Source organism: Macaca nemestrina, chromosome 8 (genome assembly GCF_043159975.1).
Source record: "Macaca nemestrina isolate mMacNem1 chromosome 8, mMacNem.hap1, whole genome shotgun sequence".
NCBI lineage: Eukaryota > Metazoa > Chordata > Mammalia > Primates > Cercopithecidae > Macaca > Macaca nemestrina.
Window position 1 is genome coordinate 66,235,123 of NC_092132.1, and position 25,663 is coordinate 66,260,785.

Here is a 25,663-nt window from a genome sequence, read left to right on the forward strand (position 1 = left end):
AATCCCTGACCTTGTGATCCATCCGCCTTGGCCTCCGTATAATATAATACAGTATAATACGTATAATATAATACGCATATGTATACATATGTATGTATTCATATGTGTATATGTGTATATATATGTATATACACACATATACATAAACCTTCTGGTAATATGGACTCAGAAAGGTTAAAGAAAATGACCAATAAACCAGGAAAAAGAACAGAAGCACAATTTTTGACATTGGCACAAATTAGATCACACAATAGATTGTTTTAAGATAAATCTAATTTTTATTGCATATATACTGAAGCATACAGTTAGAACTTGTTTCTTTCATAAGCTTCCAGTTTCTCTTCCTGATCCCTAACATATTGGTAAAAACCATTAGCCATAGCTAAGAAAGAGTCATCTTTTGGTTCAATCTGAAAGCATTTTTGGAATAAACATAATTAGATTACAATATATAGAAAACAGCTCAATAAATTGTTACAATGTTAACACACTCATATAAATACCACCCAGATAAAGAAATATAACATTACTAGGATTACAGAAGTACTCCCCAGATACCTTCCAGGCAGGACATTCCCACCTCTGCTATCTACTGACTCTTAACAGATTAGATTTGCTTATCTTAATTCAAGATAACAATATGATTCATATTGTTATTCATATTGCTTAACAATATGATTAATACATATCGTTACATGTAATAGTATATTTTCATTCTTTCTAATATTTTATTTTATGAATATATTACGATTTATTTATTTGTTCTATTTTAATGCTGATAAACATTTGAGCTGTATCAGTTGTGGACTACTATGAATAATGCAGCTGTGACCATTCTTTCACATATGGAATATTACTTCTGCATTCCATTGCTCAAAGCACTTACAGGTATAGAGCGGATTCAAAAGGAGGGACAATAACCAACTTGTGTGTGTATAGAGAAGGACAGAAGTATTTGTGGCAATCATACCACATGAGGCTTTTGAAAATTCTACTCAACTTCTCAGCCACTCAGTCACCAATATAGATTACTCAAATGGTTTACAGGAAAAAAAGTGATGGCCAGCATTGCCTTCCCTTTTCTCTTAGAGACTTGGCCCCTTAAGTTTTCATGGGATTTCTAACTCTCAGATGCCTTCAGATAGTTTTTAAAACATTTTTTCCACCTCTTCTAGGTCTGCTTTGTTTAAAACTAGCTATTATGCCTACTACATTTGAACATTTACTTTGAACATTATAATGTTCAAAGTAAAACAATGGGGATTTTTCTTAATGGGATAATCATGTGTCACTCACTTGCTCCAAATGCTTTAATGACTTCCTATCATTAACGTTGAGATCTAATGTTTTAACATGTCCTTTGAAATAGTGAATGGTTTGACCGCTGCCTAATTCTCGTCAAGAAAATGTCCACCAGAACAGTTAAATAGGCAAGGAGACTTTATTCAAGGCTATTGCAATAGGGGAGAGAGATTGAACTCAACTCAGCTGACACAAAAGGCGGTAGAGTTTTAAGCACTGGAATAATCTAGTGGGAAAGTACTGAAGGACATTAGGGAGGAGGTTGGTTAATGTGATTAGGCCATCTCTGCTTGGTAATGGTCTCTGTTTGCTTTAGGCTCCCAGCTTCTCACAGAGACTGGGAAATGGTGCACTATCTCCTTCAATGATTGCATTTCAAAAGGATGGCTCTGAGATCCTTGAGAAGGACTTTTCTGAGTGGTAGACGATTTGCATTTCAAAGGGTCTCCCCAAAATTTTTAATTATAAGTTTTCTAAGGTAAGTATTCTAAGAAAAGAAGATCAGGGGCCTATAGTCAGGAAGAAACCTGTCTAAAGTTTAATCAAGTTCAAGGAAATAGTAAGGCTCTCCTGGTCACTCTCCAGCTTCATTTTCATCACTTCAGGTTGTTCCCTGCTTCTCTAGCTCTTTCCCAGTCAACTCAGCAGGATGCCTTGATATGCAATTCTATCTTAAACACTTTTTGCAAATCCCTTTGGCCTTCTACTCTGACTTGTGTTTCTACTTGAATGACATTTCCTAGAAAGACTTTTTTGGACCCACCAATTTAAATTAGGTAGTCTTATTTTAGATATAGATATGAACATAGATATATACACGCTTAAATGTAAAATTATTTGGCTACATTTCCTTATTTAGCAGTACTCAGTGAAGGCAGGGATCATCTTTATTCAACATCTAGCATATTGTGTGATATACAGAAAGCATAAAATAATTCCTTAATAAAAAGAGCTTCAAGTCTCATTACCTCAGCCAGGTGATCAGGGTCCACATCAGCGGTCGTAAGTCATGTTGATGGTATGTACCCTTGGGATGATGTGATGAGAAGGGCTCTTTACCTCTGTGGTCTTCCTTCCCAAAACTCATAACCCCAGTCTAATAATAAGAACAACTTTGACAAATCTCAATTGAGAAATAGTCTACAGAATACTTGGCCAGTACATCTCAAAACTGTCAAGGTTATCAAACAAAAAAGTGTGAAAAACTGTCACAACTAAGAGGAACCTAAAAAGATATGATAATTAAATATAATATGCTATCCTGGATGGGATCCTAGAACAGAAAAAGGACATTAGGTTAAAACCAAGCAAATCTGAATAAAGCACAGACTTTAGTTAATAACCCTGTATCAATGTTGGCTCACTAACTGTGATAAATGTATTATACTAATTTAAGATATTAATAGAAAGGAAAAGTAGGCAAAGGAAGTGTCTGTAGTATATTTCTAACTTTTCTATAAATTAAAAATAATTCTAAAATAAAAAGTTTATTTAAAAAGTACTTGTCTTAATTCAGTTGCTTCCACATAAATGTTTACTGAGCATACACCTGTACCGTAGAGATATAGAAAGGTTATAAGTTATTCAAACTGGGATGGAGTTTAAGGATTTCATGATCCCATTTTTTTTTTTTTTTCATTTTATTCACAAAGAATCTAAGATACAAGGGCATTAAATGACTTTCTCAAATTATACAGCCATCAAATGCTATATTTAAGACTGGACCCTAGATATCCTCACTTTCTTTCTAGTGCTTTTTCTGTTATAACTTTCTGCCTCCTGGGATAAAAACTACTTCCTTGAATAGATAACACAGTTTGTTTGGGCCCATTCATAAAATTCTGTAAATGCAATGACTGTTTAGCAACTTACATTTTTGACAATTTCTTCAATGTTAATTTCAAGCGATGTCACCAAAATGCAAAATTATATCAGGGAGAGTCTATATCATCTCTTTTGGACTTATTCTGTGAAGGGATACATTGTTTAAACAATGGGAAACCTGATCAAACTGGCTTAAAGAAATAAGAAAAATTTATCTCACATAGCACCCTATTTAGAGGTAGCATGGTTTATGGTTCCAGAATTGGTTGATTGCATGGAACAAGGAGAACTTTCTCAGCAGCACAATCATCTAACTTCTCCAACATGTCTCATTGGCTGTACATGTGCTAAATGCCACTTGAAAACTAATCACTGACAAAAGGAATAAGGGAATGTAATTAGCATAATATGTTTTAGTTAAGATTCAACTTCTGGGCCTTGAAGGGGGCACAAACTTCAGTCTTTCCTCAGGTATATGACCACATATATAACATACATACACATACACAAACACACACACTCACTCTCTCTTTCTGTATCTTTCTCCCTTTCTCCCTTTCCATATATGGAGTTATACTACATATAACTTTATCACACACACACACACACACACACACACACACACACACACACACACACACATTCCTACTATCTGGTTGTATTATAGTGACCCTAGAGTAACTGTGTGAGGTAAAAAGAACATTTATCACAATAGGTGCTATACAGATTTAACTCAAATTTTGCTAAGGAAATTCATTCTCTCAGTTGGAAATATAAATAAAATTTCATTTTTTAATAAAAATGGAACCAATATAAAAATTCTAATTAAAGCACTATGTTAATAAGCCATTAATTGCTGGTTCACAAAAATATATGACAACGAAAATTTTTCTGTGATAGGTTAACTTAATGAAAGTTTTCTAATAGTTAAAATGAATATCAACATTGTGCTTAAGAATATGGTCTCCGCAGCCTTATTGCCCAGAATCAAAACCTATCTTTGCCAATTAATTGTTGTGTATCCTTTGACAAATTGCTTAATCTCCCTGTGCCTCTGTCTCTTTATCAGCCAAAAGGAGATAATAATAACACATATCTCATAGGGTGGTCGTGGTTGTGAACATGAAATGAAATTATACAGGGAAAGTACTTACAATAGTGCCTAGCAGAGAGTATGCCTTCAATACATGTTAGCTCCTGTTGTTATAATTTAGTGATATATTTTTTGAGACATTTACACTTTTCCTTTTATTCCATTTTACCTACACATTTTATGTAGTTTAATTTATTTAGAGAGCAAACTCAAATTATCTAAGACATTATACTTCAGAATAAAAAGGGATCCAAAGAAAATAAATTCTAAAATATTTTAAATTGTTTATTATGACACAAGTTTCAAAGAGTAATGTTTTAGAAGCTTGAAAAATAGTAAAAATGATTGAATTAGCTTTTTTTAGAATAAAATTACATTGACAAAATTTGAAAGTAAACTATATCCTTAAGAGTACGTTCTTTGTTGCCCAATCCCCCCAAATGGGATGATATATATTATAATCCCCAACATTTCTCTTTATGCCTTACAGATGTTATTCACCTCTACATTTTTATGGGAATGGATTAAGGGGAATTTAGGAAGGTGTGAAGGCTGTACCTACTATAATTAATTTCTTAATATGAAAGAATATGTGGGAAGGTAAGTCAGCATAGTCATTATTCACACACGGTGGAAGAATATTGTGGGGACGACAGTCCTGATATATGGTAGTGATTTGGAAACTGGTTCCCACCTCACCTTCAAGAGGTCTGATGCACAAAGTGTTGCTGCCCTGATTCAGTCCTCAGACCTGTGTTTTGGGATTAGCAAAATATTTGATGGAGGCTGCTGTCAGCAATGGATCAAGAGGCTGATATTGAGTTGAGTGATGAGAATCTCTGGAGTACTTTGATGATTACCTAGTAGCTTTGCTAAAAAGATTTTGAGCTCTAGGGTCAGATCTAGACAGATATGAGTCACCATTTCAGCAGGGTGAAGCTTGATAGCAGTTAGGAGTTCTGGGTCTGCCCTCAAACTGCCTGGGGTGAATCCTGGCTTCACTCATCCCTTTCAAGTTGCATCGACCTTGGCAAATCACTTGAAACATCTATGCTTCAATATCCTCATCTGATTTAAAATAATAATATCTACTTAATAGGGATACAATGGGTAAGTAAAGTAGTGGCTATCTTTCTCTCTAGATAGCTATCATTTCTCTATCTATCTATCTATCTATCTATCTAAACTGAGATTAATGCCTGGCACACAGTAAGCATCCAGTGTCTATTACCATTATTTTTACAAAAGCTCCCATCACATGTCCATTTCTTCTAGAAACCTCAAAGAAGTCAAAGTTTATGGGATGTTGGGATCTCAAAGGCTCTCTCCCTGAGAAGATGGGAAAAGTAAATACTGCCACGGTATCCATTTACATGGAGTCTTCCACAAGTCTAATGAAATGCTCTCCTTTTTCAAGCCTATCTCATTTTGGTTCTTTTAATTTACCCTAAAATATAAGACAGAGCTATAATATATTTATATCAGATGCTTAATCATTGGGAGATTTAACACAAAACCTGACTTGTGTAAAGGCTTCCACCTGAGTTACTAACACAGCATTGTGATTTAGTGCTGTGTTACCCTGGATCAGCAGGGTGAGAGAGGAAACTCAGCATTCTCAATGGACTAGCTGTCAAGTCATTGACTGCCCTGTCCAAATTGACCTTTAGGGGCCAGGCATTAAAGCACTGTGGTGTGATAATGTCTTCTGTTCTTTTCCATGAGTAAGATGATTTAATATTTGAAATAGAATGATCTTGAGAAAGGCTATTCTAGCTGGAATTTTGTGCCCAGGACAAAGAGGCAGGCAAGGCAGATACAAAGAAATTGTTTTCTATTAGTAAGGAACAAACTGACTTTAATTAATATAAGAAAATTAGTTTTAATAATCATACTGTGCTTATATGAAGGTAGGAAATTATATATCCATTTAACCATATCCAAAATTAGACACACTAAATGAGCAAGCATTTCTAATCACAGGATGCTATAGGATAAAAACAAAATTCTGTATAGCATTTTATGCTTACATTGTTAGTTTTTTTTTTTGACTTTATAAATATTGAAGATGAGGCAAAGCTTCTAACTACCTACTGCTGTAAATGATGGCAATCAATTACTGAAAAGTAGATGGGGTCATCTGCAAAGGGGCTAGAGAAGATCAATACAGTCTCCTAGCAACAGAGCTGCATGCTGCAAGATCCTGCAGCCATCTGGGGCCCTTCAATTCCTGACCTGGCCCAATAAGTCAAGGCAGGGTCACTCTGTATTTCTTTAATGCTAACTCAGAGTACATACTTCCCAAAGACAAAAGCATCCATATTTATCAAATAAATATGAGGAGGATTGAGCACCTAATGTACAACAGAGAGCTAATAAAATTATATTTGTGGCAAACAATATTTGATTTGACCTAGATAGCACCATGCAAACTATAATTGGAGGTACAAAGAAAATCAGCTGCAATTGCTCAGCAAATTCAAATCACAGGTCAAATCACAGGCATTAATATAATATGGGAATCGTCAGGCTTTGAGACTGGTAGTGTTTATTTTTGTTTGTTATTTTAATCACAATTGATCTTTTTATATGATGATCAAATCCAAAACTGACAAGTTACTTGACTAGGTAAACTATTTCACATCTTGGTGGCTTGATTTCCTCATCTGTATAATGAGTATAAGAATAGTGTTCTAAGTACTAAATTAATGTATGCAGAGGGCTTATAAAAATACATGTCATATAGTTAGCACAATAAATGTTAGTTTCCATGATTATCTTTACGAATAATTGCTGTTATATAAGCTAATTTCATTAACTAACTTTATAAATGTTTCCTGGGAGACTACTCTGTCAGGAATTACTCTCAACCCGGGTTCCATAGCAGTGAGCATGAGACAAAATCCCCGTTTTTATGGAGGTTATGTTTCTGAGATCAAGTCCATTAATTCTGACATAAGGCACTTGGAATGAATGTCTTAAAATTTTGGGTTTCTACAATGAGCAAAATAATACAAAGAAGGCTGCAAGTAGGGCCAGTAGTATCCACCACAATTTTAGTCAGTTGTAGTTTACTTCAAAGAGAATATTAGGCAAAAACAATGAAAATGGGAGTCAAATGTCCTTCAATCTTGTGCACAAGCAATTACTTTTATGATGTGATTTGAAGGGCACTGTTGAAAGGCCTGAGGCTTCCAAACCTTCCTTCAACTTTGATATTCTTATTATTAGAATTTCATTAGTTCAGTATAAAAATTATAATTCTTGGAACCCACTTGCAATACATCCACTTTTCTAGAAAGAATGACAAATATTAAGCCCTAATTATCCATTAGTAAAGTGTGAAGGTCAGCCTACCTGTCACCTAGCAAGGCTGTCACCTAGGAAGTTACTGAGAACAACTAGAGAAACAAGTTAAAATGAGATTAGACTCAGAAGAAGGATAATAGTTTTCCCTAATGATGGGAAGAGCACTTTTCTGAGCATTGTAGAGGAGGCCCCTCAGCAGCCTGGGGTGGCTGTGAGTACCTGAAAACAGGAGAATGAAGGCACTCATAATGCAGAGAATAGTGAGTGGCATTCCTCACCTTACTTCCTAAAACCAAGCAAAACAAGACCAGCAGGAGAAAGAACATATTCCACTGATTCTTGTTACAGAATTCCTGTTTCTCTTTGTTATTTACCCACTCTGTAACCCTGAGAAAGTTGTTTAACTTCTCTGAGACTTATTATCTTCACTTCTAAAATGGCAATGACAATATTTATTTTGCAAGACTCTCATAAAGATCAAATAAGATAATATATGTAGAGCTTGGTTCATATAATATGCATGTAATACATGAAATAATGACAAAGATATTAATTTTGTAATTGTCATCATTATCTTAGAGTATAAATGCCCATAAAACAGGAAGGGAAGATGTTCTGGTTTCTCATGCCATTAAAGTACCCATGCAACGGACTGAATGGTCATGTTCCCCCCAAATTCATATGTTGAAATCCTCACCCCACAAGATGATGGTATTAAGAGGCAGGGGTGCTGGCAGATGATTAGATGATGGGGATAAAGCCCTCATAAATGGGGTTAGTGCCCTTATAACAGAGACCCCAGAGAGATCCCTCATCCCTTCCACCATGTGAAGACATAGTCAGACAATGGCTGTCTATAAAGAAGAAGGTTCTCACTAGATACTGAATGTGCTGGTTCCTTGATCTTTGACTTCTCAAACCTTCAGAACCATGAGAAATAAATTTCTGTTGTTTATAAGCCACGCAGTCTGTGGTATTTTGTTATAGCAGCCCAAACAGACTATCTAGTAGAGTGCAACATGATGTTGGGTGCATATTAATAATATATATTATTTACAGTTAACCCTTGAACAATTAGGGGATTAAGAGAACTGACTCCCCCAGTAGTCAAAAATCCATGTATAACTTTTGACTCCTCCAGAACTTAACTACCAAGAGCCTATTGATGACCGGGAGGTATAGCAATAACATAGTCAATTAACACATAGTTTGTATGTTGTATTATTATATATTATATTTTTATAATAAAGTAAGCTAGAGTAAAGAAAATGTTACTAAGAACATCACATGGGAGAGAAAATATACTTACTATTCAGTAGGTGGAAGTGGATCATCATAAAGGTCTTCATCATCTTTATCTTTTCATTGAATAGGCTGGCTAAGGAAGAGGAGAAAGATAAGGAGTTGGTCTTACTGTCTTATAGGTGGCAGAGGCAGAAGAAAATTCACATGTAAGTGGGCCCACGTAGTTTAAATCTATATTGTTCAAGGGTAAACTGTATATTGTTTATACATATATACATATATTTATAATTGTATTTATATATTTATATTTTTATAAGATTTTATATATAAAATTTTATACATGTATGACATAAAATGTGTATACATAACATACATTATATATACACATATATAATGTACACATATATACCCATAATGTAATATATATAATATAATGGGTATATATGTATAAGTACATACATAAACACACATACACACGTACCCATGGCTTCCAACCAATATGTGACTACGTGAGTGTGAGTGCATGCATTGTGCCTAGTACTGTGCAGGATATCATGAAGAATGCAAAAAAGGTACAAGATGATCATTGCTCTCAAGTGATTTGCAAACTAGATGGTGAGACAAAAGATGAATGAAAAAAAATGGATTGGATAAGGGCAAGAACTAAAGAAAGAATTTCCAGGTTGGGAACAGTATAATTCAGGCCAGTCAATGGGATGTATAGAAAACCAGCCAGAGAACAACATAAGTCAGAGAATGAATAGGAGTGAGAGAAATGGCTTGAATCTTTGGTATGGAGCCAGGTATGGGGGTGGGGTGGGGCTTAAGAAATGATGGCAAAATTTCATTCATCATTCATTCATCACTCTGCCACAGCCAGAAATACTGGACACATTTACAAAAATGGAATGTAAGGCTCTGAGATTTTTGAGAATAGCAAACACTGGCAAAGCACTGACAATGATAGAAATCATATGTTACACATACCCTAGGAAATAAGCCATAGCAAAAATGGTTCTTATTTTCCTGCAAATTCATGTCATCATTTCATATCAAAACAATCATTTTCAAGAAAAAAAGAGATCATGGAAAAGAGTTATATTTGGCAATATTATAGTTGCCTTTACTTTTTTCTCTACCCTTATATATTGATTTCCAAATAGAGTTGACAAATGCAAATTGCAAACATATCGAGGCATTTCATAAACATCAGACACACTTCCAGGGCAGCTCAGAGCCAAATGCAGAGCCAAAAGTCTGGCAAATAAAATGTGAAATCACACTTAGGACAGATGATAGCCCAAAACTACTTTATTATTATTATTATTATTACTATTTTTGCAGACTTGATGATCCTACATTGTGAATACTTACTCTGAAGTTAAAGGAAGTCAGTTCACACCTCAGTGTTTGATCTGCCCACCTTAGGCAGATGGGAGACAGAACTGTACACTCTGATTCCACATGAGTGAAGACGTGTGATAAATAAGAAAATAATTTTAATGGAGTTGAACATGAGCCCATCTCAAGTCCTCCTGGCTTGAGAAGGGTAGGCATATCACAAGATCTTACTGATTGTGTTCAGGGACCAGAGGCATTGTTTGGAAAGACAAAGGTATCTACCAAGGCCATGGAATAACAGACAGAACTAATTGTGCTTTACCCTCAGCAACAAACTTTACTTGTTTTGCTCCAGTCTCTTGGCTTAGAAGTGGAGTTAAAGTAAATAGTAATAAAATTGAGAATTTATATTTTGGGGATTATTTGATCTGTATTATCTGTATCTGTTTCTACAAATATATAACAACCATTGAAAATAATTCAAAGCATAGACAAGAAATTAGAGGAAATGACATTGACTTTTTTCCAAAGGGAGAGAATTTTAAACATGATAAAATTCAATGAAAAATCTATCATTTAATACTTAATTTTATTAAAGATTTAACATCACTCATAGAAATATGGGATATAAAATAGGAGACACTATCTTAATGTGATATGGGGTTTATGAGCACATGTTGGAGATTGGTTGGGAGTATTTTCCTTAATCATTGAGGCTCATAAATTTATGATTCATTTTACTCATTATTGGACTGCAGTAAAAGGCCCATACTATGTTATTTTTCCCAAAGAAGAAAATACTACTTTCTCACTCATTTATCCTCAGCAAATAATTATTGAGCAATAGGCATTGTATGATTTTGAGAATGTTGCACAACTTGGCCTGTTTTAAGAATTTCTGTTGACTGCCATTAGCTGAAATCCTGCAAAAGTGAGTGACCCTGTGGGCAGACATGGTATTAAGCATTTTAGCTCCTGGGAGCCTGTCCAGATTTTCTCCCAGGCCTCTGTCCTGATGTAGGCCCCCCACACCCTTCCCTATCACCTTGGACACTTGATATTTGGTGTGAAATTTATTATCTTAAGATTTAACATTAACAAAATCACCAGCAACGTATCAATGATAGAATGAGAGATGGTGATTTTGTTGGTAGAAAGAGAAACTGATAGAGTAGCAAAAAAGAAAAAAAATGTCTGAAATGTATGACAGTGAGGACAGGATAAACAAGGGCTGGGTAAACAAAAGGCAAAAGTAATTTTGATATAAGCATAGAGTATCTAATATCGAAAGTACATGATAGAGATTAGGAAACAGAAAAAGAGAGAGAGAGAGAGATTCTTCTCTTCCTCGTTCTTTAAAAAACTAAATATTAACTCAGATTTCATTAGCATATATTACAATCTCTCCCCAGCAACAGCGTCTCATTGGTCACTCAGTTTCCATGTAATTCCATAAAATCCAAGCCTGCTTTATGCCTGAACACAGAGCCCCACTAGGCCTTTCTTGTTAAGATAAGCAGAAGAAATAGCTTGAGGGGACAGCAGTAGGACCAATTTCTTTTCCCAGTTAGGGCCTAATGATCTTCCCTAAGGGTCTACCTTATCAAAAATATCCAGATAGAACAATCTCTTTCCTCCAATTAAGCTCTAATTTTTTGAAGTAAGATCAATAAAACATTACTGAGATTTTGCTTGCCTAAAATATGAACATGAGCATGTGTAAACTCAATCCTAAATTGCAGAGACACATATGGAGAAAATGTCTTTGGGCAAAATCTCCCAGGACCTCCTAGAAAGCCAAATTTGATGTCAGGCAGGACTTCATAGAACTGCCTGTCTATTAGGGCTTAATTGTCAGCATGTTGAAAAGAGATTTCTAATTTTAAATTACAGATTTACCTATAAGGAGATTGTATGACATAAAGTAAAAAATGACACTATAGAAGTTATAAAGGAAACAATTTCAATGTCACACTAAGTTGTTAAATTTTACTGAAAAGACAAGCAAAATGCTATATCATTCAATAGAGACTGCTCAGGATTTCGCACACATTTTATCCATTCCACGTGCCGTGAGAATGCCCAAACGGCTGCAGCTTTTGCAAAATGCACTGTCCCTGATATTTTGAGTAAGATTTTACTGCCTGGCATGTGTCTATCCTCTTGTCTCTTTGTCATTTACTCTCTCAAGACTGCAGTGTTCACAGAAGGAGTTTAAATTGAACACATGTTTTAAGGTAAGTGAACAACGTTATGCAAAATCTAACATTTCCTTTTCTTGTGATGCATGATTTCTCCTTGCACAGTGGGTGTCCTTGAATTTGTGTCAAGCAAAATATTCCTGTTAGTGTCCTATCTCTGTGGAGATGACGGCAAACTACACACTGGCACAGTATTTGCTAAATTTATAAGCAAAAAAAAACTGTCCACAGAAGGAAGACACCCTCACTCTCACCCATTCTAGTAGAACATCTGAAAAGAGAATTAGGATAGTGCCAAGATGGCATTAGAAGACATAGATTATAGCAATTCTATGTGTTGTCAAATTCTCTACAAAATGCATCTTCCAACAAAAATCTATGCCACTGCAGCCTTAGGATCTGAATATTACTATTATGAAAATAGGGAATTATTTTACATTGTTGTTCTGGTTTAGAGACAATAAAATATGACATTATCTCTTTTCCTAGGAACTGACAATAGGGACATGACCTCACAGTGTTTTCACTTTGCTTTGTGTATAACTTGGTTTCCACTTCTCATAGAACAGAGTGATAGAAAGCATATGTAGTCTGAAGGTTATGTTGACCTCAATTTTCAATAAGTGGACAACAATAAAAGATTTTGGAGTCATGGAGGTGGCAGCTATTCCTCATATGTACATGTGGAACTGATTTTAATCCTCACTTCTCTGGTCTGGGTCACAGTTCTGTTGTTTCTATTTGTTCAATAAACATTGATTGAATATTTACTATGCTCCAAGCATGCATGGCCTACTGGGAGTAAGCAGAAGAATATTAACCCTTCCCTCTCAGAGTTATTAGGGTCCACAGTTGTACTCATCAATAAATTCATGACGGTAGGAGGTAGAGAAAAACAAGCACAAGGCCCAGAAAAAGGTGCTTACGTCTGGAGTGAGGTTTGTAGCAGGAGGCTGTCTGCTCACTGTGAGAAGTACTGTGGGAAAGGCTGAAGTTGGTGTTAGGATCTATAATCACTCTTCAGAGAATGTATTCACACCTACATTCACCACTGAGTGGCTACCATGTGTTCTGAGAAACAAAAAAAATTGTAATCTGAGGAATGCAGGCCCTTTTAAGTTATCAGGACCAGAGAGACATTAAAAATGTGATAGCAAGTCACTTCCTTCTCCCTTGAGCTAAATAATTACCTCTTGACATCACTTGCTATGTGAACTCTAGACTAACTGATGCCAAGTAGCCATAAAATGCCATACCCTGGATGCCATAACTCATACCCCATTGTTCAACAATGTGTAGCCAATCATAACCACGATTACTTTTGTAAATCAGTGAGAACGTCCATCAAATAACTTTGTAACAACCCACTCCTTGCTTCTTGTGGTCTAGGCTGAAGGGGCAGCCGTCATCATGGTAAGTTCTTTCTCAAGTGATGGTAGAAATGCAAAAGGGAAAGTGGAAACTCTGGGGAGTCTCTTTATTTTTATTTTTATTTTTTGAGAAGGAGTCTCGCTGACACCGGGCTGGAGTGCAGTGGAGCGATCTTGGCTCACTGCAACCTCTGCCTCCCGGGTTCCAGCGATTATCCTGCCTCAGCCTTCTGAGTAGCTGGGATTACAGGCGCCCACCACCACGCCCAGCTAACTTTTGTATTTTTAGTAGAGATGGGGTTTCACCAAGTTGGCCAGGATGGTCTCTATCTCTTGACTTCACGATCCTCCCGCCTCCCAAAAGTGCTGGGATTACAGCCGTGAGCCACCGCGCCCAGCCCCCTTGGGATCTCTTAAGTCTTAGTCTCAGTCCAGTGCTCTTTCATTTCAGCCATGTTCCATTGACTAGAGTCAGTAATGTCGATGAATCCAGATTCAAGGAGCTCTGAGTGCACTATGATTTTTGTGTGAGCATCAGCAAAGTTACATGTGAAAGATATGGATAGAGAGGACAATTAAGAATTGGAGCCAGTATTTCAATTTAACCTCTGAAATTGTCACGAGATGTCTCAAAAGAATCAAGGATTTCAGAAGATAAAGGAAAATCATGGTCAAAGTGATGAGGGAAATGAATGTTAAACCTTGAATTTTATATGAGGTTAAACTAATATTGACACAGTAAGTACAAACTGAAGATGTTATCAGGAATAAAGAATTCATAAAAATTGAACATACAAATTTCTTCTTGGAAAATAGTCTTTGAAGAAGCATAGCAAGAGAACGAATAAATACAGAAAAACTATAAGGAAAATAGAATAGAGCAATACATCAGTACATTTTATTAATGCTTAAATAACTAAGAATCGAATATGTAAAATGTGTGTCCATCTGATCTACAATAAAAGTCTAAGCCAGTGTTGCACAATTGACCTCTCTGTGATAAAAATATTTCTTATTTGTACCGTTCAATGTAGAAGTCATTAGTAACATGGAACCATTAATCACTTGAAGTGTGGTTGGTGAGACTGAGAAACTAAATTTTAAATTTTATTTAATTAAAATAATTTAAAGATTCACGTGTGGCTAGGGGCATTGTTTTGGAAAGCACAAGAGTTATTTGGCAGTGGGAAGTGAAAGTAGCACCAAGAGAATAAATGGAGGTGACGATGTGCTGTGATCTTTGTCTTAATCCTTAATGATGCGAATATTGATACGTTTAATATATTGGTAAGTGAATGGAAATATATGCACAGGATTTAATAAGTAACCCAAAATGGAAGAGCATGTGATATGGTTTGTATGATTGTTGCTTCTAAATCTTATGTTGAAATGTCACCTCCAATGTTATAGGTGGGGTGTAGTGGGAAGTATTGGATCATGGGAATGGAACTCTCATGGATGGATTGGTGTCTTCCCCAAGGTAATAAGTGAGTTCTTGCTCGTTAGTTCTCATGAGAGCTGGTTGTTTAAAAGTCTGGGCTTTCTTCCTGCTCTCTCTTGCTCCTGTTCTCTGTGTGTGACATGCTTGCTCTTTTCCCTTCCTCCATGATTGGAAGTTCCTGAGGCCCTCAGCAGAAGCAGATGCTGGAGCTATGCTTGTACAGCCTGCACAACCATGAGCCAGTTAAGTCTCTTTTCTTTATAAATGGCCCAGTCTCAGGTATTTCTTTATAGTAATGGAAGAATGGACTAACACAGCATGTATAAAATACAAACCCATAGAGGAAAAATCTCCAGTGGAAAAAAAAGGGAAAGTAGAAGTCAAATAAGTATGATAAATGGAAAATATGAACTAAGGTGTAGAAGTAAGTCTAATTTTAATAGTGGTTATAATAATTCTGGAGAGGTAAAATGAACCAAAAAAATCATATTGGATTAAAAACTATGTGGTCCTCAAAACAAAAGGAAGCATAAACACTGACCAAAAGGGGTGGAAAAGGTTAATATTATTGTAGCCTCTCCATTTAAATAACTATTTGAAATAGAAAAAGTTATAAGGAAAGATTTTAACTTCTGCCCTCATAAAGAAATATTCCCAATATTCCGAACAAATGATATATTGCTAGTTTTTCTGGCTTCCCAGCCTCTCAATTCTCTTTCTACATTTGATTGATCATCTTTCACTGTATGACAGAAAGCCATCCTAATATACAAGCATACAATGCCAGTTACTTACTCCTCAATTTCTCCTTGAGTTCTGCCTATTTGTACACCCACACATAGGTTTTCTCAGTCTTCGACTGAGAAGGTGGGAATGTAAAGAAGCAAGACCTGTGGGATGCATTCTGGAGACAGGTAACAGAGGTTACATCAAGTTTTGAGAGCCAATAGTGGCAGCAGTTCCTGTGGCAACATCCATTCTTTGTCCAGCGGTGGTTGAATCAGCAATACAAGCTTTAGAATCTCTTTCAAGATGCAATGGTGTTCGGGGAGATTTTTCTCATATCCTTAAACTTGGTTCTCTGACTTATCTTTTTGCTTTTCCCTTTGACTGTTCTCAACACTCCAGCATTAAGATTCTGTAAACTATTCAACATTCTTTAATGTAGTTTTGTGCTTAAATCAGTCATGGTTGGCTTCTGTTTCTTGCAACCAAAACTGCCTATGATATGACAGACTAATAATATCAGAAAATGGTTTTTCTTTCAATATTTCAAATGGCAGATATGGACTGCCATATTTGCGAAGTGAGAGAAGTACTTGTGTTTTTTATTTCTTGTGTCTGAGTAAGATGCAATGGAGGGTTTCATGAAAACTACATTTATTGTTCTACAATGGACCTCTTCTCCAACTGCCAATGTTTTCATTTCTTTTAGAAAAATGTATATTCTGGAAGGCTTAAAATTCATGTAAGCCTCATTATTGCAGAATGCCAGGGAAGTCCTATTTGAGAGAAAGCCTATGTATACCTTGAAAAATGTTGCTTTTCTCAGCAAAGGTATTTTGTTGAGCAATTTGCTACCCTTTAAAAATCAATGGAAAAACAATTATATTTATATTACAGTCCTATATTGCAGAATAAAGCTTAGTAATGGAAACTGTCCTGAGTAAAGTAGTTAGGCCTACTCACCACGTGGAATCTGTAAAACCTGTCATTTCATTTGGAAGGGGTAAAAGCACCATTTAGAGAGGCTGTTCATAGAAGATCAATGAAGATTAAGTAATAGGTCATTTTACAAACCTGCTTCCCTCCTGTGCTAGTTTAACAAGGAAAGGAACTGCATAAATTGCTTCACTTTACTAGGCCTTCTCATCCTGAAAAAAACAAACACAGAAACGAAATAAAAATGGGATTAGATTGGATTTGAATATGGCTAAATTCACAATTTCTTTAACTATTGTACACCTATCATAGTATACTCTAGAGCCCTTTAAATTTGGATTCACCCACATGACTGACTTTAGTCCATGAAATGTAGTTGAAATGACAGTCTGAGAGTAGGACTTAAGAGACCTCCAGGGTTTCTACTTTCCCTTTTGCATTTCTGCCAGCACCAGAGAGAGTTTGCCATGGCTGCTGCTGCCCCTTCAGTTCACAATAGGAACTACTGATATTATTCAATACTGGTAAAGCTGTGGAGAAACAGTCATTTCCATATGGTGTTGGTAGGAGTGCCAAGGTTTTCAATTGTTTCAGATAGTAATTGTTGTGATCTATTAATATATTTACACTATTTCTGGCTAGTAATTTCTTCTCTAGGAATTTATCTTACAGAAACTTTGCCACAGGTGAAAAAAGATGTAATAGATCTTTAATATATATACTGTATATATAATATTACAGAGCTCTTATAAAGAATGAAGTAGATCTATAGTTACTTAAGAATAAATATATTCACAATATGGTGTTAAATACATACATACGCTATGCTATGATCTATTTTCTGTATTATTTGATAAAGTTAGATTTCTAACCGCTATTTAAAAGAATTTATTTCAGGCTCAGGGGTACATCAGGGATTTGTTACATGGGTAAACTCGTGTCATGGAGTTTTGTTGTACAGATTATTTTGTCACCCAGGTACTAAGCCTACTACCCAATAGTTACTTTTTTTGTTCTTCTCCCTCCTCCCATCCTCTACCCTCAAGCAGGCCCCAGTGTCTGTTGTTTCCCTCTTGTGTCCATGTGTTCTCATCACTTAGCTCCCACTTATAAGTGAGAACACGCAGTACTTGTTTTCTGTTCCTGCATTAGTTTGCTGCAGATGATGACCTCCAGCTCCATCCATGTTCCTGCAAAAAACATGCTCTCATTCTTTGTTTAATGGTTGTATTATGGCTGTATATGTATCATATATTCTTTATCCAGTCTACCATTGATGGGCATTAGGTTGATTTGGGTCTTTGCTGTTGTGAATAGTGCTGCAATAAACAGACATGTGCATGTGTCTTTATGGTGGAATAATCTATATTCCTTTGAGTATATAGTCAGTAATGCGATTGTTGGGTCAGATGGTAGTTATGTTTTTAGCTTTTCGAGGAATTGCCACACTGCTTTTTACAATGGTTGAACTGATTTACACTCTAACTGCTATTTTTTTAATTCTGTGAAAATGGCTTGAATTAATTTCTGCAAAATTTGGGGAAAATGGCCAATACAAAATTTGGAGGATATGATTTTTAAAAAGCTGTTCAAGACAACCAAAATTATGTTTTGAAAGATGGCTGTTGGTGAGGAGCACTTTGGAGAGAGAAGTAGTCACTAATCAGAACAGGTACTGTCATTGATTTGGTATGATGTAATTGATGGTGTAATATTATTTATAAAAATCAGAAATTGAAAAGAACTCAAATATTGATTTACTGACAAATGAATAAACAAAATTTGGTGTATCCATACAATGGAATGTTATTTGGTATTAAAAATAATCAAATACTGATCAACTTGCTTCAACATGGATAAACCTTGAAAATATTATGCCACCATGAAAGAAACCAGTTATGAAAGACCATATACTGTATAACTCCACTTATATGAAGTGTCCAGAATACTCATATTGATAAAGGCAGAGAATAGTTTAATGGTTGCCTGGAGAGGGACAGGAATGGGGACATAACTGCTAATGGGGATGGGGTTTCTTGTGATTGTGATAGTTGCACAAGTCTGTGAATATACTTAAAACCATTGAACTGTACACCCTAAAGGGGAATGTTCATGGTATGTGAATTGTATCTCAATAAGGCTGTTGAAGAAGAAGAAAAGGAAATATGAGGAGGAGGAGAAGAGAAGGCGGTGGTGGTGGGTGATATTGGTATCACTACTGGAAAACTGATTGTTCACATAGTTTCTGAGTCAAAGTCAGTTCACAGACCTGCAGCCTGTGATTAAAAGAGAAGCCAGGTTATGTTAAGGAAAACTCAAAAGGTTCAGTAATATTCCACTGATCTTTCTTCAAAGGGTACTGCCATTTGCTGAATAACCTTTCTCTAGGAAAAGATGAATATCTAGGCTTCCTGAAAATAGTTAGACACAATACTAAGTTAATTCTGATTCGCTAAGACCCAAACCACATTTAGTCTTATAGAGAGATTGGTGTCTTATAGAGGCTATGTGACAAATGATGTGTTGGCCCTTCTGTTGTCAATACACTGATGATATAATATCAATATCTCGCTTAGCTATATCATGTTGAAAGCTGGAACACACCAGTAAATTTGGGAAACACTAAAATCCAGACTTCTTTTCTTTCTCCCTCCCTTCCTCCATTTCCTTTTTCTCCCTCTCTCCTTATCTGTCTCTCTCGTTCTCTCTCTGTCTTTGTCTTCCTTCTGTTTTTCTTTCTGAGATAGAGTGGTTAAGCATTTATCATTATATTGCTGGATAAGCATCATCAGTCAGAGGGTATTTATATTTATAAGGCAGAAACAACCATATACACTCATACTGTTGCTCCAGAGCTATGTTAACTCTTCTGCTGTCTTAATACATTTCACAATGACTTCAATTGCTCCAACATTATATTTAACATATAAAGATCCTTAGACCCATTGAGGAGAAAGTGGCAAGCACCTGCATGGTCAAGTAAGACAAATACATATCAGAGAATTTAAGACAGACCCAGTGAATATTCAGGTTCCTGCTACTTTGCTGGTATCTTTAGAAGTCCAGTGTTTTGGAGCTCATCAGAACGTCTTTTCTGAGGTTGAGGACAAGTTTTTGTACCTACAACTCCTATTATTACCGGCATCACTATGAATGTAGCAAGAAGCTTCCAGGATTTGGAAGTAACATATATTGCACTTTCATATATGGATAGGGTCCATTTATTGGCAACAAGAAAAGCTGACAGTTTTGAGGCCCTTGAGTAAGGAAAAGCTCCGCATTATGTTTGAGCACCAGTATAATTACCCATGCTACTTGGACCCTATGATCTAGCATATTACTGGTATTTGTGGTAGGTAATGATGATGTTTGGAGTTTCTGGCAAGCTCCATGGCAGATACCTAAGATTATGTAGTAAAGCCATGTTCTCATCAGGGAACTAACGTCCATTGGAAAATACATTTCCCAGTTTATTTTAGACCCTGGTAGAGATTAAGTGCCTGACCACAGAACCCCAGATGATTATATAAACTGAGCTTCTCATCATAAAGTAGGTATTATCAGATAAGTTTGGTAGGAATATCAGCAATTTGTTGTATAACATAAACATTACATTTGGCATTAAACTGAAGCAGGTCCAGAAGGCATGGATAAATTGAAGGAACAGATAATCTAGACTCCTAGGTTACCTCTTTCTTTTGCATGATATTATCATCTCAGCTCATACTTTTGAGCTCATGGGGGATTACTTTTATCAAAATGTGAAGGAGAAAAGGACTCAGACTTCTTTTACAAATGGGTTCGTGTTACATGTTTAGATGAGGAAGAAACTGTAGTTGTTTCATTACAGCTTAATTCAGGAAGTGAAATCTTTTCAGTAGTTAGAACTGTAGACAATACAGTCAATCAACCACTTTGTATGAAGAAACATGGGGCCTGAAGTATGAATAAATACTGGGTCCTGGGCAGTACTGATTGCTTCCCTGGTGAGTCACTGAACTGAAAGGCATGTGATGGTAGGGTCTTGTAAAAGGTGTGTTGTGATATACGAGAGAAGTACAAAATACATGAACTACGACCTCTCCCATTATTCTGAAGGAGAGAGCATTTATTATGGAGGAGAATATCTAACATAATTGGACCAGATGACCTATCCTGTGGATATTAGCTATCCTGTGTCTCTAACCACTTCAGTGTTTCCCCAGGCAGTCCATAACTAGACCAGAGTGGCCATTAAAATAGAAATGCAGACTGCACATGAGTGTAGGTATAATTGTTCTTTTTCAATTAGGTTAATCTGGATACTGCCTCTCCTGAGTGCCCAACATGCCCGCAGCAGAGACTAACACAAACCATTGACTGATATGATGTCACTTCTAGAAATGACAAGCCAGCCACCTATCTGACTACTATAGAAGAGGCTGCAATTTGGCTTTCACAGAATAATATGTATTTCGGACTCAGGTTTGCTGTCTTTGCCAGTAATAGATTTCACAATACCTTACTTATCATCACATTATTCTAGGAAATATTGTCTGAACAAGGGACCAATTTTATATCAAAAAAGTATGGCAACAATATCATGATCATAAAATTCACTGGCTTACCTAGTACTTTATTGCTTAGAAGTAGCCAGTCTAATAGAATTTTAGGTTGGCTCAATTGAAAGCTCACATACAGCACCAGCACTAGCACAGTCTTCTGTGGAATTGAGGAGCATATCCTCTAGTATACCATACATGCATTGAAACAACATTGACTGTGTGGCACAACAGTTACTGTAACATTGTGCTCCCCTAGAACTTTGAACCAAAAAGAGTAAGTAGGAGTGGCCCCTTTCACCATCACATCTAGAACTTATTCAGACAATTTTTGCTTCCTATGCTCATGATATTAGGCATGACTAGGATGAAGCCTGTGGTTCCAGACAAGAAATATTTTCATCAGGGAATGTAGTAATTCCCACTGAGTTGGGTTCTGTGACTATTACTACAGGCCCTGAAGACAGTGAATAAGAAAGTCAAAAAGAAGATAATTCACTGCCTGGAATAATCAATAATGATTACCAAAATGAATTGGGGTTGTTACTCTACCACAGGGGTAAGATTGTATATGTTTGAGACAGGGGAAATTCCCTGGGATGATTTTAGTATTATGATGCTGGGTAATAACTGCTAATGGGCATTTGCAGCAATTGCAACCCAACATGGGCAGAAAAAGGAAAGGTTTACCCATATTGAAGATACAAGCCTAGCCATAAGCAGATTGAAATTGAAACTGGACCTCTTCCTTACACCATATACAAACATCAACTCAAGATGGATTAAAGACTTAAATATAAAACCTAAAACTAAAAAAATCCTGGAAGATAACCTAGGAAATAGCATTGTGGACATAAGACCTGGCAAATATTTCATGATAAAGATGCTAAAAGCAATTGCAACAAAAGCAAAATTTGACAAACGGGGCCTAATTAAACCAAAGACCTTCTATACAGCAAAATAAACTATCAATAGATTAAACAGACAGCCTATAGAATTAGAGAAAATGTTTGCAAACTGTATCTGACAAAGTTATCTAATATCCAGAATCTATAAAAAACTTAAATAAATTAACAAGCAAGACACAAGCAACCACATAAAAAATGCAGGCAAAGACCATGAACAGACACTTTTCAAAAGAAGACATACATGCACTTAAAAAGCATATGAAAAGATGTTCAATATCACTAATCATTAGATAAATGCAAATCAAAACCACGGTGAGATACCATCCCATACCAGTCCGAATGGCTCCTATTAAAGAGTCAAAAAATAGATGCTGATGAGATTGTGGAGAAAAAAAGAATATTTATATACTACCAGTGGGAATGTAAATCATTTTAGCCATTGTGGAAAGCAGTTTGGTAATTTCTTAAAGAATGCAAAACAGAATTACCATTTGACCAAGCAATCCCATTATTGGGTATATATCCAAAGGAATATGAATTGTTCTACCATAAAGACACATGTATGCATATATTCATGGCAGCACTATTCATAATAGCAAGGATGTGGGATCAATGTAAATTCCCATCAACAGTAGGCAGCATGAAGAAAATGTGTTACATGTACACCATGGAATACTATGTAGTCATAAAAAAACAATAAGATCACATCCTTTGCAGCAACATGGATGGAGTTCAAGGCCATTATCCTAAGTCAAGTAAAATGAGACTAGAAAACCAAATACCATATTTTCTCACTTATAAATGGAAACTAATCATTGAGTACATATGGGCACAAAGAAGGAAACAACAGACACATGGGCCTACTTGAGGGTAGAGGATGGGAGTAGGGTGAGGATCAAAAACTATCTGTCAAATACTATGATTATTACCTGGCTGATGAAATAATCTGGACACCAAACCTCCCTGGCATGCAATTTACCTGTATAAAAAACTTGTACATGTACCCCTAAATCTAAAAGTTTTTAAAATTTTTTATTTTTTTTAAGATGAAAGCCTGAGCCATTAAGCAAACATCTTAGAATAGGAACATTTGGCCAAAGGAAAGGGCAATCTGTAATACAATATTTGGTGGAAGAAGCCAATAGACAATGTCAGTTGCACCTTTAGGACCAGCTGCATGAGTGTGTCGGTAAAGCGTTTTTAATGCTTTGCTTGCTTTTAGTAATCTAGTTTAGTCTATTTTAGGAAGAACCTATGACTAATTGGACCTGTAGCTTCTTTTTTGAGGATGAAATGAATATACCTTTTTCTCTGCAGTCTTAAAGAAAAAGATTCTAACACAAATGAAAAGTGGTAAGTGGAGGAAGAGAATAGAGGGAAAGGGGGAAGAATGGGAGTGCATATTTAATTTTTTTTTGTTTTCTTTCCAGTTTTTCATTCCCCTTAAGTTTTTTATCTAATTAGTTTTATGATATGATCTTAGGGTTTCAGTTTGGACATACCCAGAAGTTGGCACAGCTAGGAAAGAAGTGAGATTGAAGAACAAATACTGCCCAGAAATTGCAGCATATGTATTTGCTGCCATTCTGTGGACAGAGAGCTCCACTCATGTGCCAAGCTAGACATATTCAAAATGCTAAACTTGGCCTGCAGTCGGAATCATTTCTCTGTGGGGTGACTTTTATTGTAAGCATGAGCAAAGAAATAAAGATTTGTAAAGTATGGGAGGGAGTAGAGGAAAAGTAGAATGGGGAGGGTGTTTAATACCCTTTCACGTATCCACTGATAAATGTCAAAGTGTGTAGACTGATGGGGTCATGGCATGGCGATATTTCCTGAGCACTGTTCACTTCCAGATCATTGAGGTCACATTTTTTCGTTCACAATTTCTATGAAGCCATTTATCCAAAGAGATCTAGAAGTTCCGGAAGAGACATGAAAAAGCAATTTTACATTATTAGAATGGCTGCTTCCTATATAATAACTCCCGTGTGTAGCTCTAATCCATATATATCTCTATATCTATATACACATACACATATATACTTATGTATTAGTCCATTCTCACACTGCTAATAAAGACATAGCAGAGACTGGGTAATTAACTAAAAAAAGAGGTTTAACTGCTTCACAGTTCAGCATGACTGGGAAGGCCTCAGGAAAATTACAGTCATGGCAGAAGGGATAACAAACAAGTCCTTCTTCACATGGTGGCAGGAAGGAGAAGTGCTGAGCGAAAGAAAAGGCCCCTTATGAAACTATCAGATGTTGTGAGAACTCACTCACTATAACAAGAAAAGCATGAGGGTAACCACCCCCAAGATTTCATTACCTCCAACTGCGTCCATTCCATGACACATAGGGATTATGGGAGCTACAATTCAAGATGAGATTTGGGTGGGGACACAGCCAAGGCATATTATTCTGCCCCTGGCCCCTCCCAAATCTCATATTCTCACATATCCTCAAAACACAATCATGCCTTCCCAACAGTCCCCCAAAGTCTTAACTCATATGAGTATTAACTCAAAAGCCCAAGTCTAAAGTCTCATCTAAGACAAAGCAAGTCCCTTCTGCCTATGAGCCTGTAAAAATCAAAAGCAAGCTAATTACTTCCCAGATACAATGGAGACGCAAGCATTGCATACATACATTCATTCCAAATGGGAGAAATTGGCCAAAACAAAGGGGCCACAGGCCCCATGAAGGTCCAAAATCCACCTAATCCAAAATATGATCAAGAAATAGTAAAGGATGTGAAAAGTTAATTGTATTTTCTATACAATGCTATCCTACCTCTGTAGTATCATCAACAAATTGTCAATACAAGGAATATAGGAATCATGAAAGCACACATTGATTAGGAAAACAATCACACTTTTTTCCTGAAATTAAAATTGTAACGTTATGCAGGGTTGCAGTGATTGGTTTTCAATGTAAATGTGGGAACACAAATCACTTAAGTGGTGAAAGAAAGTGATTATTTCAAAACAAGACCCAGAGTAAGGAGGTCAGAAAGTCATTTACTTTGTATCTAAGGAAAACAGACAGGTAATAATGAGGGCAGTGGTATCCCATTGACATGATTTGGTTGTGTCTGCTTCCAAATCTCACCTCGAATTTTAGCTCCCATAATTCCTACTTGTCATGGGAGGAACCTGGTGGGAGGTAACTGAATCAAGGGGCCAAGTTTTTTCCATGCTGTTATCATGATAGTAAATAAGTCTCACAAGATCTGATGGTTTTATAAAGGGCAGTTCCCCTGCACACACTCTCTTGCCTACTGACATGTAAAACATGCCTTTCCTCCTCCTTCACCTTCACTCATGGATTGTGAGGCCTCCCCAGCCATGTGTAACTGTGAGTCCATTAAACCTCATTTTATTTATTAATTACCCAGTCTTGGGTATTTCTTCATAGCAGTAT

At 36.2% G+C, this 25,663-nt stretch overlaps 1 long non-coding RNA gene across 1 annotated transcript; it reads right to left on the bottom strand.

Annotated features, from left to right (window-relative positions):
* Positions 1-372: 372 nt before the first annotated feature.
* LOC105483544 (uncharacterized) lies at positions 373-24,202 on the bottom strand. Its single transcript, XR_988378.3, has 5 exons — positions 24,005-24,202; positions 16,927-17,000; positions 8,838-8,906; positions 3,175-3,269; positions 373-2,575 (listed from the first exon to the last, which is right to left on the bottom strand). It is a non-coding gene; the product is annotated as an uncharacterized lncRNA (long non-coding RNA).
* Positions 24,203-25,663: the final 1,461 nt, after the last annotated feature.